Source organism: Athene noctua, chromosome 1 (genome assembly GCF_965140245.1).
Source record: "Athene noctua chromosome 1, bAthNoc1.hap1.1, whole genome shotgun sequence".
NCBI lineage: Eukaryota > Metazoa > Chordata > Aves > Strigiformes > Strigidae > Athene > Athene noctua.
The window spans coordinates 59,874,570-59,887,453 of NC_134037.1; the positions used below are offsets into that span (position 1 = coordinate 59,874,570).

General features: G+C 38.4%; 1 protein-coding gene across 1 annotated transcript in view; it reads left to right on the plus strand.

Annotated features, from left to right (window-relative positions):
* Positions 1-12,884, plus strand: part of NKAIN2 (sodium/potassium transporting ATPase interacting 2) — a 574,708-nt gene that overhangs the window by 144,155 nt on the left and 417,669 nt on the right. The window lies entirely within an intron of this gene.

Consider the following 12,884-nt stretch of genomic DNA (forward strand, 5'->3'; position numbering starts at 1 on the left):
GGAGGAAAATTAATCAAAAGGCTCAGGAATCAAGATAAGGACAGGGAGGGGGGTCTCTCATCCATTTAAATGGCCACAGGCAAAAGACAGACTAGTTAGCAGAAGAAAAACACCAAGAACATCACTTTAATTCAAACACTGACAAAGCCAACACTTAACAAACAGAATAGACAGGGAAAAACATTACCGTATATTAAAACACCATTCCCCACCCTTCCCTTCTTCCCAGGCCCATCTTTGTTCCCAATATCTCTGCCTCCTTCCCCAGCGCGGCAGGTGCAGGGGATGGGGGGGTGCAGTCAGTCCGCTGCTTCTTCCTCCAAGATGGCGGGGGGGAGGCATTCTTCCCCCTGCTCCACATGGCTCCCCTCTCACAGGGGACGGTCCTCCACAAACTCTCTCCACCATGAGTCCTTCCCCACAGGATGCATTCTTCTCGAGATGCCCTGGTGTGGGTCACTCCCTAGTGTTGCAGTCCTCCCTGTGCTGAGCTACAACAGTGGTTGCTTCTTCCCATGGAGTCCTGGCCTAGCGCAGCCACCTGCTCCTGTGTGGGGTCCTTCACAGGTGAGTTTCTGCTCCATCAGTGACCTCCATGGGTAGCAGGGGGGTTGTCCTGCTGTCTCATCATGGGATACAGGCGAGCTTCCTGCTTTAGTGCACCTTCCCCCACTGCTTTCTCCTTTCTTTCCACTGACTTGGGTGTTCCTATCAGTGTCATTCTTGTAACTCCTCCTCAAAGTCCCCACCCCTTCTCAGGTTTCTCTTCTTAAATACATTATCGCAGTGATGCTGCTAATTGGCTCAGCCTTGGCCAGAGGTGGGTCCAAATTGGAGCTGGGGGAGCTTCAAGAAGCTTCTTACAAGGGGCCACTGCTTTAGCTTCCTCTCTTGCTGCCAAAAACCAGCCATACAAATCTGGCACAAGGAGGTTAGTCTTTTGATGCATACAAGGGGCTCAAAAAGTTACTCTACTACTTTTCATTTCAGCTATTTCACCTAGATCTAGAAGTCATTTATGCCAACACACAATTGGTCTTAGAAGTATTATATGTAGTGATGCTCACTGGCAGAAATATCAGGAGCAAAGCTGGGACGCTCCTTTACGTTGTAAAGCAATGGACTCCTTATGCTTTTATATAATATTTAAAAATCTGAGAAGATGACAAATGAAAATATGAAGATTGTGTTTTATAACTAATTGTACTGAAAACATCAGTTGTATGGAAGTGTAGTGATGGGAATCCTTAACTGTCTGTGCTAATAGAAAGCATATTATAAAAGTTTAGAAGTCATGAAATTCAGAGCAAAAAGCTAATTTAGAGCAAACAGTGGAAGCTTTAGTTTAAAATACTGGACCGTAAATTCTGAAGAAAAATTTGTATATGCAGAAATAAAATTTCTTACTACAGGGATTAATACAGAGAGAGTGTCTTACAAGCATTGCTATTAATGTTAGTTTCTTATAACTTTTAAATTCAACTTCCACAAACGAACCATAAATAAGTGCAAATAGTAAATTTTCACTCTCCAAAACTACCCAAGGTTTAAAAGAAATTATTAGAAGAAACTGCATTTTTAAAGGCTCTATTTTTTAATCATATATGCAAGTCAAATAAATGCATGGTCCTTAAAGGTTTTGCTAAATCAGGACTTTAACTTACCATTTTGCTTGTGAGAGCAGTTAAACCCAATGAATCTAATCCAGAGGGGATGTTAACCATTAAGACTGATTTAATCTAACAATTCAAAACTACTTAAGGGGTAGGTGATGCTTCTCTGTCCCACTGCCTCATTCCTATACCTGGTGTCCTTCCCCCTCATTTGCTCTGGAACTTATGAGCTTCGTTGTGTGCAACTCAGCTCATTTTGTAGAATATCATACACTTGAGTTTTTCCAGATCACTATCATTATTTTTAATTTAGCAGCATGAATCACTGGGACACAAAGTGGCACAGAATGATGAGAGATAAAAAGTATGAAAATGGTATGAGCAAGACCACTTCCTTGGGTACTCAAAATAGGATGTTATGTCATCTTGAGCAGAACGGGCGCTCAAACTCTATGATATGGCCTTTAAACTCTAGACCTTTGCAATTTTCTTTTTCCTTTTAGAAGTTATTTAAAGAATATATAAAACAATATATAAATAGCCTTTCAGTATATAATAAGGGTCTCACAAGAAAGGTAGAGAGAGACTTTTTACTAAGGTCTGTAGTGATAGGACAAGCGATAACAGTTTTGAACTGAAAGGGCTAGATTATGATTAGACATAAGGAAAAAATTCTTTAATGTGAGGGTGGTGAGACACAGGAACAGGTTTCCTAGAGAAGTTGTGGTTGCCCCCTCCTTGGAATTGTTCAAGGCCAGGTTGGACGGGGCTTTGAACAACCTGGTCTAGTGGAAGGTGTCCCTGCCCATGGCAGGGGGGTTGGACTAGATGATCTTTAAAGTTCTCTTCCAACCCAAACCATTTTGTGATTCTATGAAATTCTGAAATTTTAGAAGCTGAGTTTTTTGAATTTGTTTTTTTATTTTATTCTCTCTAGCATTTTTGATTCTTCTACCTTTCTCTGCTACTACTGTATAAGTGTACAGCTGTAAGGGTTGGTGTCTGCAGTACAACTCCTTGGTGTTCTGAAGCATCCCTGAATTTGAGGTACCAACCTATATTCCCTCCATAAGTTTACTTGAGCTACTGTTGTTGTTTTTTCCCTTGAGCTGCTGTGTTTTAATCTGTTGAGCATAAATAGCATTTGGAAGAGCATCTCTGAGTTTTGAGACTTATTCCTGAGGAACATAAGCTCTGCATAATACCCCTTCTCCTGGAAGGGTTTCATGAGACACTGATCTGGCACTAGCTCACACGTTGCTCAGCTGATGGAATGACTGGCTGCCACCAGAAGGAAGAAGTCTTTCTTCCCACTCCTGGCTGAGCTGTCCTACACTGTGGGCTGTGCTGGTCCCAAAGGGAAGGCAGCAGAAATATATCGGAGGAAACATGGCAGATTTTGAGGGTGAATAGATGCATAGAGTTCAAGTACTTTATTAAAAAACAATAAATAAATAAAATTTCTCAGTAAACGACAAAATTTGTTGAGGTAGAAGGAGGAAAGTGGGGACAAAAAGGGAGGTGGAGACCAGGCACAGTAGCTTTCCATGATACAGAGCCATTACCTCAACTGCAGGAGACACTACAGGTGAAGAGGTGGTCTGCTGCTGTTGCATCTCCAAAGCAGCACTTTGCTAGGTAGTGTGCTCACTGTTCAGGAAGTAAAGAGAGGACAAATATCCAAGAAATAGCAAAAAAATCCTGCAAGTTAAGTCTTTCCTGCATGTTTACCACTCAGAATATTTTTTGTCAGTGTTTGCAAATACTCAGACTCTCCAGTCTCCCTGTTCATGTCTCACTTGCCCTGTCTTTACAATGTTATCTGTGTAGATCTTGTACCTCAAGCAGTAAAAAGCCATGCCCTTGGACTATTATCTTCTCTGAATATCGCAGTAACTATGAGGACTTATTCTAGTAAAAGTATGGGGAAAGAACTGAGAGTGGTTTTGTGCTCGTTTTCCATCCCTTTTAACTCCCTTTTTTTCCCCCCCCCTCTTTTTTTTTTTTTTTTTTTTTAGATGATGATGATTATCTATTGTTTTAAGCTCTCTCTCTTGCAGCCAAGTTTTATATGGGTTGTGCTATCCCATTGTTATTTTTCCCTTACTTGAATAAGTGGCCATTCTGGTGAATCATGTCTATTGTTCTATCTGGGGAGACAATAAGATCTTATGAAATTTGGGGACTGAAGTATTGGCAACAGAGACCCTTGAAATTGAGAAGATGATCAGAAAAAAAATGGAGTTTGCAGTTTTATTTTATTTATGTGTGTATATGTATGTTTGTGTGTACATGTATATAGATACACAAATTTTTAAAAATATACACATGAACAGTGTACATGTACACACAGGGCTGCTAAATTGTAACACATCTTAATGACCTGACATGGTCAGCAGCTCTAAATATAACCTCCAAATCACTATTGCTTACTTTATGATCTTGCTCTTCAAGTAAAAAAAAAAAAAAGCAAAGCACATTTAGAAGAGAAGGCTGCTGTTTTCACAGGAGCTCTGGATGAGCAGCACCTCTGAAGTTTAGAGACTGGAATAACTTATTCTTGTCTAATGATAGATTGAATTAGTTTACTTCAGGTATTTGAATTGGAGTATTTGTCTTAGTCTTCTTTTATCTCTCCAAGATATATACTTCAGCAATTTTTTCAATTAAAAAGAAAGACTCTTGGGCTGAGTTGCTAAATTTCAGCATAAATTTTTATTCTGAAGTTATAAGCCCCCAAAAATAGCAAGGGGGAAGATTATAACTGTCTGACACTACCTTATCTATATAGCTGAGAACAGCATCACTACTATAAAAGAAGATAGCAGTGTCTCCCATTGATTGTTGTTTGATGAATGTAAAGCAATTTACTGGAATGCAATTAGCATTCACAATCGCATTACCGTAGGGAATTTTTTTATGCTGGCTTTGAATTGAAAATCTATACATTTTCTGTCCATGAGTCACTCCTAAGGAAGCTTTCTTTCTTGTTTCTTTTTTTTTTTAAGGTTTCAGAACTATAATTTGTGGAATGCTGAAAGGAAGTAAACTTAGAATTTTTATGTTTAAAATATGCTGAAGGACAAATTGTACAGTATATCTACTGCAGTAGATGACTTGGATTTAAATTTGTAATGTTGTGCACTGCTAGGGAATTAGTTTTTCAGGTTTTTTTATAGAAAGAAATGCATCTCTTGAAAAACAGGTTCTAGATATGGATATCTTAGCAAACTTGAAACAATTTTATAAATGTATGAATTAAGGAGCTCACAGTAGGCAGATTAAATAAGCAAAGCAATATGCTGAAACAATAAGATCTGTGTATGATGTCAGGGTAACAATATTGCAAGAAGTAACTGCTACCTTTTCACAGGCATCCGGATCGCCAACAAGAAATGTACATGCGCACAGTTGCTCAGCTGGACATACCATACTCTCTGCACTTTAAATAGGTGTAAATTTAGTTATGTCCCAGATGTGATTATCTGTGCATCACACAGAAATTATATAGAGATTTTAGAAAAAAATACATGCAGATTTGTTGAGTCACAATTTGAATTTTCTGTGGACATGTATGTGAATGTTTATTAGTGTTAATGGACAAATCTCAGCTGACATACAGAGGGTATTAGTGAAAAATGTGTGTATGTTGTAGGGGGCTGTCAACATCCTCCTGATGGTGATACATGCATATCATAGCAACAATAGTCTGTATGGTGCTTTTTAATGGCTTCTGTATGTTATGGACCAAGTGCTGTTATCCTAACTCAGAGATGACCACAGAGAATTATTTCCATAGAGAACTAGCTGTGAGTGTTTGTTGTTTTCAAAATACAGTTATTTTTAACACTCTCAGTTAAAGTGGTCTTGCTATAATGGTATACGGTGTACCTTAACCACTTTAGGAGAAGCTTCTCTTTTATGTGTTTGACCTTAGAGGTCTTTCAAAGCCCCATTGTCTATTGCACCTTGTGTACCTTAATCTCTGTGAGGTCTAGAAAGAATTGCTACTGAATTCCTGGATACTATATTAATTTTCCCACTGAGGCATTATCCTCTGAGCTTTCAAAGGATTTTTATTTTTTTCTGTAATGAAAACCTTTAAAGAAAGCATAACAGAGAGGAATAGGAACAACAGAGTTTCTGTGTTTATAAATATAAAACAGTGCTAGATCCTGTCAGTTCCTTTTTTCCCACTGAAAACTCCTTCAATTTTAATGGTAATAATGGCATTCTAATGGTAACCTTTTTAACTGGAGTTGGCATTAATATTTTAGTGGAGTTAAAATTGTCTCTGTGCCCAATTGCCGCCTTGCTTAAGAAAAAGAATGCTATCCCCATTTATCTCCATTCACTGCTGAGATCAGGCTGTGCACTGGCATGTCTGCCATCTTAAGGAAAGGCTAGAACCTTTACAGAATCACGGAATCGTCTAGGTTGGAGAAGACCTTGAAGATTATCTAGTCCAACCATTAACCTAACACTGACAGTTCCCAACTACACCATATCCCTCAGCGCTATGTCAAAACAGATCTTGGGACACATCTTGTGTTGGTAATAAGCAAATGTAATTTAGGAAGACTCGCTAGGGTATCAGTGTAGTCCCAGTTCCTTCAGATTTAACTCTTTCCTTCATTTTCCTTTAACATCAATAATCAGTTAATTACTTCATATTTTCCACACTTTCTCCTTGACGAAAAAGACTAGATATGTTTGCCAAATTGACACAGGCTTAAATTTTCTGATACTTAGTTTCTGTGAAGACCTAAATCAACCAATATGAAATACAAGATGCAAGAAATGAGGTAAAATTTTGACTGTATGAACAGAAGCCTTAATCATTTTTTAAAAATAACTTTAAAAAAGATTTACTATTTCCCTGGCTGAAATACCAGAGACTTTGTATTGCTGAGTTTCAAGGCTGGATGTGTTCCAAATATAATTATTGCAAACGAGTTTCTTGAGGAGGGAGATTTGTATTCTTTATATATAAAATTTTTAAAGTTAACCTCTTTATGCATCTCCTCTTCTGTATTGGTGTCTTCCTCAGACCACAGACTTCATTGCTGTGCCCTTAGTTTCCTCACCAAACAGCTAAGACTAAAAGCAGATAGTAACTTTGTCCTGTATGGGGCAAAATATTTTCTTCAAGTCTGTGCTGTTGCTTTGTGCTTCTAAGGCTGGTTTGGCACTTTCAAGTATATTAATCCAAATTCTGTTTTAGCTGCTATTCTCCTGGAATACAAGTATTTTCTGGGCTTCGGAAGAGTTCCGTTTCATCAAGGAACTCCTGAGACTAAACTGTGTGTGTAATACTTGTAACTGAGTGCTGGGTGGTATCTACCCAGTGTCCAGACTGGGGAAGGTGCTATGTCACTGCTTTTTCTATTCTATTCTATTTTCTATCTATTCTGGCTGAGGGACTGACTGGCTCAGGAACCATCACTTGTCACGAAGGCCAGACTGTGCCAGGGAGCTGTTTGAGTTACTCTGCTCCTGTGTGATCAATGACTCCTGGCTGATGATAACTTTAACTTAATGGGAACCAGTGCACAACAGGGGATAGGAGCCACCGTTTGTTGTGTTATTGATTATTTGATTAGTGTTGTCTTGTCTCTGTGAAGACAACAGCCCCTGTTTCTTGAAAGGATAGGACTTGTGGCTTCACGCAGAGCCTTCTCACAGGGGCAAAGGCTGGTCTTTTGACCTGTGCAAGTGCACTGCCATTGTGGGAGACTCTACCTGTCTTGAAGGGAGGCAGCATCCGTGGTAGCCCAGAGCCATCATTTCACATGGAGGCAAGAATATGAAGATCATATGGGAGGGAATAGGAGAGGCAATAGATCCTGTATGTACAGGAAATAAACAGGGAGCAGGAGATCCTTCACAATAGAATTTGGATGACTCCAAGAGCTCATAAAATATCTTTCTGCTTCCATGTGAGGCAGGCATCCTAAGTTACGAGTCTTAGTGCCACTTTCTCTCCACTCACTCCATGCCTTTCAAGCATGAGGTACAAGGATCATTTTGTCTTTTTTAATTTTATCTTTTTAAGGATCTTCACCAGAGATAAAGGGTGACAGCTGTTAAACAGAAACTGTAGTGCCCTTATAAGAAGGTTAGTCTGTGCTGAGCCTGTGCAGTGTTTGGATTTCATTTTGTCCCTGGTTTTAAAATCATTGGAAATTACTCAAGAAAGAATGAATTTTGGAGATCTTACCTCTCTTTACCAGCTATTGTATCCTTTCTAATCCAGGGAAGGCTGTTCTACAAGTACAGTTACCACAAGGGAAGTAGAGCAGAGGTGTTTCGTGTGGAAGCTGGAGGACTTCCATTCAGGCTAAGCAATGAGTGCTCAAGACATGCTGGTGTCTGGGTATTTTGAGAACAGATTGTAGAAAAAACAATTGGCTTTGATTAAATATGCAGTGCAAAGCACTTAAATAATGAACACTGGTAGCAGTTGAAAGATCAGGAACTGCTTACCTTTCTGGGGTTAAAAGATCAAATTGTGTGTGTTATTTTTACCAGTGCAAGAGGGAGTAGATGGGACGAGGAGTCATAACAGGTTGGAGCTACTTAGAAATGGTAAACTGAAAACATTTAAACCTGCTTTTAATGCAGCTTCTGAAACAAAGGAGATAGCCCAGCCTCTCTAAAAACATGTCATTATCACTGTGGAAAGTGAGATTCATTTATAAAAATAAATAAATAAACAAACTGTGGCACAGATTGGCATTACCCATCAGGAGGACAGAGCAAATATTATCAGTTCAGCTCATGAAATCAAATATGGGATTTGAAAAAGGTACACTGAGGAAGATATCGTTGAAGCTTCAATCATAACATTTTGCCCAGAACTGAGTCTTGGGACTAAGCTGGAAGAGAAAACTGAGCTCTGCCTGCCAAAAGTGATGCATATCTTGAGGTCTCATTTGCATCTTTTTCCTGTTAATGAACTTTACAGGCAGCAATCAAGAACAGAACAAGAGCCAAAAGAGCCACCTCAGGATTTATTAGTTAAAAGTCCTGAATGGGAACAGTAAGTGAAATTTTTTCAGAAGTGTATTCTCACCTCATGTGTGTGCCTCTATTTCTATCGTCTGCATTTTGTTTGGTGCTATTTGGATTACAAAAATATAATATTAATTCATAGATGAAAAATAATTTTAGCAACTTGATGTTAACACATTTGAAAGTTACAAAACAGAATAATAAGAGATGATGGAGAATGAAGTGGAGGCAGAAAAGTGCTGTCCTTTGAAGTCACTGTGTGCTGAAGTCATATCCGTAACTGAAGCGGTGGGAGTTTTTCTCAAGGGGAAAACTGTGTCAAAATGTAATTTATTTTATGAATGAGATAAATGAACTAATGGCCACAGTTGATGAAATTAGACCATAAATGAAGAAACTAACATAATAAAGCTAGTTGTCCAAATATGTGAGGAGCACATCTGGAAGAAGAGTCTGGCCAAGGATTATGGTATATACCTTTTACAGTGGTGCTTGTGAAACACTTTCAGAGTGGGAGAAAAAAGACATGGCCATCAGGTGCTGTGGAAAGAGGACCTCCAAAGAACTACTCTGAAGGAGAATGTCAGTGCCTCAGGATCTGAAAGTCAGGTTCAGTGCCTTGTAAAGAAAATTACTATGTAGAGGGACAAATATGAGAATGTGTTTCACTTACAAGGAGTAATATGCACTTGGCTGTTGAATAAGAAGTAAATTACAGATAAGCAAGGCCTCAAGTGATTGATAAAATGGTAATTTCCTGAGGATTTTTTGAGAATTCTTATTAGAGCACATATTATTCATAAAGGATGTACTGAAGTCATCTTTCATTTCGAAACAATGACAGCATGACCGTTTCTGTAGTACACAGTACACATGAAAGGAAGGTACACATTTGATATTTTGTAGATCGTCCTTTGTATCACCAAGCATCTTATTCAAGACTGAGTTGGTACTGATCAATGACATGACACTGATTAGTTACAAATTTTTTTCCAAATCAGAGGCCTGATAATTCTGAATAATTTATCAGAATGATTTGATCAGGTTTTTTTAAACAGTAGTTTCCCCTATGCCTATAAACTTTTAGAAAATGCACCTGAAATGAAGTATGATTATACTGTCAATATACAGGGAGTTTAAACTGTTAAGGACAGATTATCCTTTTAAGTGGTGGAATTACAACTGCCGTCATGCTTAATATGGACTAAAATGAAGAAAGATGCACACTCATTCATACTGGCATTAGCAGAATTTATAAGGGCCAAAAGAGAAGGATGCACATCCAAACTGTCATCTCTTAAAGGACTGTGGAACTTGTGAAAATCTCCTAATGTTAATGTAAGTAGTAATGCTAGAATGATATTGCACCGTGCGTGAGGGGGGAGGCACTGACATGGCAGAATGTGGAAGTGTATTTAGCCTTCATACATTAGGTGCACCCATGTCTGTAGACGACATGAAAAAGAGTCAAGGTGTGCTCCCAGAAAATGAAAAAAATTTAGGAAATGAGCTACAGTGAGGCTTCCTTGGATTCTGGTGTTTGGATATTAAAACAGTGAAAACTCAGTAGTAACCACCACTTCTCTGAAAAAACCTGCATGTTTGGTAGATTTTTATAATGAAATATCTATAAACATGGAAAGATGCACTAATAGGACCATAAACAAAGGCTCTTGAAAGGGTTATAGCTTCAGAAATTTTAGGAATGAGGATTGTTAAGAATGAAGGATGACTGAGATAATCTTTGATGTAGTACTGGTTTGCTTATGGTTCCCAGAGTAAAAGTTCCCAGTAAAAATAAAATAATGAACCTTTTCCTTGTACCAGTATAATCAGTCTGTCATATTTGAACTTCAAAACGTGCTTAATTTTCAGTTTGCGTTGAGTTTAATGAGTTTTGTTTTGTTGTTTGTTTTTTTTTTAATGTATCAAAAGCTCTTCACAACTTCAAAAGTTTTAAGGCTTAATTTTGATTATTATAAAGATTGCTGCTTTTAAATCCAATTTGAACTATATTTCATATCTTAATGACTCAAAAAACATGTGCCTTAGTTTTTCTTGATCTAAGTAGTATGAAACATGGTAATACATATCATTCTCTAATATTTAGTAAGACTAATCACCATGTAACAAAGAAAAAATAAACTTACTTTAAAGTCCAGGAACTTGTGCCTCTGCAGGGCTAAAAGAAATAATTTCTATCTTGATTACAAACTCGAAAATTCTACTTTCTTTGGGGTTTTTGTATTTCATTCAATGTAATCTAATTCTACAAGACTGTAAGATCACATGATTTAAATTGTGTTTGGGGTGTGTTGAAGGGTTTTTGTTTGTTTGTTTGTTTTTTATTAATATTAAAAAAATCTTGCTGTGTTCCCAGGAGAAAGTCTATGTGTGTTTTATTTTGTGTACTCTCTTGAAGAAAATGTTTAACATGTGGAAACTTCTCTGCATGTGAAAGGTGCTATGAAGCCATTTAGTGATTTGGAACATCTCTCATGGGAATGGATGAATGAACAGTTGATTTGATCAGGCAGGTAGGAGGCAAAAATTGTACAGATTTGGTTAATTTATTCTAAACGCACCCATATCCTCAAGCATCTACCACCTAGTTAGTGCCTCCTCTTGTGAATTTGCACTGTATTATGCGAGAATATCTACATATTTTACTGAAAATTCCTTCTTTTGTAAGAGTCATATGGGCTCTGTTAAGAATTCAGTCTGTCAGTATACAGGAAACCCTTCTTAAGGACTCCCAATTTCAGTTTCTTCCTTTTGGAAAAAGAGTAGGAAGAGATTATATTTTTCAGCAAGCTGCTTTTTATTAAACATCAAATTCAGTAGTTCCCATGGGTGCTATTAGATGTACTATCATAATGTCTGCCGTACTATTCTGAAATAGCAGTTGGTGAAGCTACAGTGTGTATGCAATGATATGAACGTTCCTGCCTGTGTGAGCCTGTGCACGTTCTTACCCATGTTTATACATTTTTCAAATCTCCGTTCATTCTTTGATCATATTACTTTCATGGGTAGTTTATGAACCAGACATGGTCATTCATAGGAACTGGAAAGGCTTGGTTTGCAAAACACAAAAGAACAAGTGAAATGCTGGGGTTTCAACCCCAAGCCCCAAATTAAGGTTGGCATATGGGTGATTCCCACAGCTCTTCACAAAGGGGGAGTGAGTTTGCCTTTAGGCTTCCCTCCAGGGTGCGACCGGCCTTACAGGGAGAGCCATTGGGTAAAGGAGCCCCAGGTGTCTGCATTAAGTAAACAAAGGTCAGGTGTCCCACTGAGGGATAAAAGCTCGGACCCCTTGCAGGAAGGGGCAGTGTCTGTCTGTGAGGTGGATGCACTTTGTAGAGTTCCCTGTTGGGGAAGGACCTCCTGCCTCCCTGGGACTGGGCTCCAGTCAGGTCTGGCCTTTGTAAACGTGGGCTGTGTAGAGTTTCAGTATGTGGCTTCTTTGGTCCTATGTATTTGGCTGGCTGACTCGGTTGTCTCCCGTCCCTTCTATGGGAGACTGCATTTCACCATTTATTCCACCCATTGTTGGTTGTGTGGTGTCATTGTTGGGGTCAGTGGGATTGATGTCAATTATGTATAATCTCGTTGACTTGTTTGTACCCTCGGCACTCACCCATGTACTGACCCTTTTGTATCAAATACAATTTGGTCATTGGTTCATTTTTATGCTGGCTGTGTCCTTTATGCTAGGCCTGATAATTGGCAAAACAAAAAGACACCCTAACAACCCATCCAAAACAAACCTGAAACAAGTATTTATCTAATGGAGTAAACAATGATGTTTGCATGTATAAGTCATTGCTCTGTCTATTTGTTAAACTGATTGACAGAGGAAATGAAAGTGATATGCTAGAGTTGCAGCATTCCCCCCTGCCTCTGTGTCTTACAATATTCTGCCTTGCATTAGATCATGATGGCTTGTGGTATCACCTTTGCAAACTCGGCACTCTTTCAAAGTTGCTCAAGTTGTTGCAATGACTTAATTAGACAAATTAGGATACAGAAAGTGATAAACAGCTATGTAGCCCCACCTACCTGCTTATTCAATTTATAAAAAAGTCCTGATGACTAGGCAAACAGCTCATGATAGCCTACATTCACAACCATTTTTTAAAATGGAAACTTGCTTTATGCTAATTGTCTTGGTATAAGGGATGTCAAGCCAGTTGTCTGGTTTGCTGTAGAATATGTTTTATCTTGAATGAATTTATGTGTATGTTTTTTTTG